This window comes from Chenopodium album, chromosome 23 (assembly GCF_948465745.1).
Source record: "Chenopodium album chromosome 23, dcCheAlbu1.1, whole genome shotgun sequence".
NCBI lineage: Eukaryota > Viridiplantae > Streptophyta > Magnoliopsida > Caryophyllales > Amaranthaceae > Chenopodium > Chenopodium album.
In genome coordinates this window covers 18,110,361-18,113,763 of record NC_137856.1, presented here as the reverse complement: position 1 = coordinate 18,113,763, position 3,403 = coordinate 18,110,361, and the positions used below count along the sequence as shown (strand labels likewise).

The 3,403-nt window shown below is 42.3% G+C and overlaps 1 pseudogene; it reads right to left on the bottom strand.

Annotated features, from left to right (window-relative positions):
* Positions 1-925: 925 nt before the first annotated feature.
* LOC145609852 (small nucleolar RNA R71) lies at positions 926-1,039 on the bottom strand (annotated as a pseudogene).
* Positions 1,040-3,403: the final 2,364 nt, after the last annotated feature.

Here is a 3,403-nt window from a genome sequence, read left to right as displayed (position 1 = left end):
GCAATGGCTAGCAAGCCATGCCGCAACAAGCTGCTGGAGCTAGCCCGCTAGGCGCGCCAGCTCGCCACAGCTAGCAGCAGCATGGCTAGGCCATTGCTTGCTGCCTAGCAGCGCTGGCCAAGGCACAAGGCCAGCAGCAGCAGCCCGCACAAGCATGCTGGGCGTGCTGGCCAGCAGCGGCTGGCAGCCCGCATGCGAGTGCTGGGATTGCTGGGCTTGCTAGGCGTGGCTGCCACGGACAACAGCACATGGCAGCCCACCTTGGCTGCCTTGGTGCCCAAGGGTAGGTGCCATGTGGCTTGTGATCCTTGAGTGTGTGGGGAGTGAGGTGGCCGGTTATGGGAGAGGGAGTGGGGAGCAAGTTTGGTCCCCCCCTTCTCCAAGTGGTCCTCACCTAACCACTCACATGAGCTTGCCACTTGTTGATTTATTACTAGCTTGATTATTGATTTTATTTTAGCTTTAAAATAAAATGGAAAAATCATACTATCCCACATTGATGGGAGAGTAAATGATACTCCCATCATTTCCTATAAATACCCAAGTATGGGCATTGGGAAAGATGCTTGAGTAAGAGTTGGAAAAGGCATCACAATTAGTGAAAACCTTTGAACTCAATATAATTACTCGGGTTTTGTTGGTCGGGTCTTGCTAACCCCAAGACATTGGACCTAGTCGGTTTTGTTGGTGTGGGTGGACTTCGTTGGAGGTCTTCGTGCGAGCGGGACTTGAAGCTTTCAAGTAAGAGCTCATTTGGAGCGAAGCACGCGTCAAAGGTAATTAGCTTATCTTAATCTTGTGATTAATTTAGTTATGTTTATGGTTTTATTTATTGCAAGTGCGGTCTTGGTTTTGGGTTTGTTTCCGCGGTGAGTCGGACTCACCAAACCCCAACATTCTTGTCCCGTTTCTACCCACCAAAGAAGACGACGGAGGCTAGAGCTTTAATCCAAAGATTTAAGTAATTACCTAGAGAGAATCTCTATGAAGCATGGGAGAGGTACAAGGACTACCAAAGGGAATGTCCTCACCACGGGATTCCAACATACCAAGTGATCCAAATCTTCTATAGTGGTTTGAGCTTTCAAGGTAGATCGAGCCTAGATGCCGGAGCCGGAGGGCCAATCATGAACAAGACGGAAGAAGAGGTTGTGGATGTAATAGATGATGTGGTAAGGAATTACATGGATTAGCATGATGTAGAGAGGGAATCGGCAAGCACAAGTTGCTCAACCGATCAATCTTATGTCATCAACGAATTGTCCACAATGGTCTCGGAGTTAGGAAAGGAGGTGAATTCTCTCAACAACAAGCTCGAGAGTCCTTCACAAGCTTCTAGTCTTCCCTCCAAATTTAAGGGGAGAGGTATATCTTCTTACTCTAACCCTCCTTTTGCTTCTTGTTGCATGATTAGAGAATGCTTGGTTTGTGATATGTGTGGAAAGAATGATCATGATACTTCTAATTGCTCCAATGTTCCTTGTGATAGATATGATGGATATGAGAATGTGCATGTGAATTGTGATGATAATAATGATTTTGGACCTAGATTTAATGCTCAAAATATTGTTGAAAATAGGAATTATCACAATAATGGGAGCTATGATAATTACAACCAAAAGAGTGGTAATGGTAACCGTGTGACCCAAGAATTTTGTGGTAACCATAACAACTTTAGTTGTAATGATCAAAGCTATGGCCAAGAATATGGGGATCATAACCAAGGTTATGGTAACCATAATCAAAATTCCGGCCAAAATCATGGTAAGGGTAATTGGAGTAATCAAGGTAGGGGAAATTTTCAAAATGATGTTCAAAGAGATACCCCACCCAAAATTACTCCAAAGACTCAAAGCCAAGGTGATGATTTCTTTACTCAACAATCCCAATTGAATAGGCTAGAAAATTTCATGATGGATCAATCTAAGATGTTGAATGAATTAACATTGTCTTGTAACAAAATTTTTGAGGTCCTATTTACTCATGGAAAGATGCTTGAGAACCAAATTGTTCAACTAGCCAACCCTTTGAAAGATTGTGCTAGTCCATCTCCTTTACCCTCACAAGAAGTTGATTCTAGGGAACCGATGTGTGTTATGACCACTAGGAGTGGTAAGGTCCTTAAAGAGAGTGCTCCTAGGAAGAGTAAGGAGAGTGAAAAGGAGAATGATTCGAGTGAAGAGAATAAGAATGAAGAGCCTAGCAAGATGAGTGAGGATTCCAATGATAAGCCTAAGGAGAAAGAGCGGAAGCAAGATGAGGTTTACAAACCTAGACTTCCTTACCCCCATAAGCACAATAGGCATAAATTGGATGAGCAATTTGGGAAATTCATCGACATGCTTAAGCAACTTCATCTTACTCTTCCTTTTACCGATGTTGTAGAACAAATGCCAAACTATGCTAGGTTTCTTAAGGAAATTTTGAGCGGTAAGAGAGATTGTAATTTGGTGGAACCGGTGAACCTAGGGGAGTGCTTTAGTGCCTTTTTTCAAAACGACCTACCCCAAAAGTTGAAGGATCCCGGAAATTTCTCCGTACCTTGCAAAATCAAAGGAAAATTATTCCAAAATGCTCTTTGTGATCTTGGTGCTAGTGTTAGTATCATGCCTTATTCCGTTTTTAAGAAACTTAAGCTAGGTGAACTCCTTCCATCCAATATGACCCTTCAATTGGCCGATCGGTCAATCAAGTTTCCTAAGGGGAGAGTTGAGGATGTTCCTCTCAAGATAGGAGAGTTCACCATTCCCGTTGATTTCATTGTGCTTGAGATTGCGGAAGATGATCATATCCCTATCATCTTAGGAAGGACTTTCTTAGCCACCTCGGGAGCCTTGATAGATGTTAAGAAAGGTCGTATTACCATGAGAATTGGTTAGAATGAGGAAAGTTTTTATTTGAAACCAACACATGAGTCTTTGTCCCTTGTAAAAGGAATTATGTGTGTTAATTCCCCTCGCCCTATTGATGATGTATGCACTATTGATTCTTCACATACCGATTTTCTTGAGAATTATGATGATGTGCTTTTGAGTTGTGATTGCAAGAAGGTTAGTGAAGATAAAGTGATGATTCCTAAGCTTATGGACGAGGAGGAAGTTGATATTCCTCATTGGTTTGAACTCCATCCTCAAGATGAAGGTGATGTTTCTATGAGTTTAGATGGTGAAGGACCATTTACAAAAAAAAACAAGGCAAAGAAAAGAGCACGAGCTTCTAAGAAAAAGAGAAAGAGAAAGAAGTTAAGGAAATAAAAGCTTGCATTTGAAAGGTCTTTGTATGAAAGCTTAGCAAGCAACAACGAGAAGTTGCTTGAAGTTGAAGAGGAATTTTCTCTTTCTACTACCTTGAAGAAGGTGGTGTTCTTTGACCCTCCATGATTTGGAGGAAGGGTCGAGCTTAG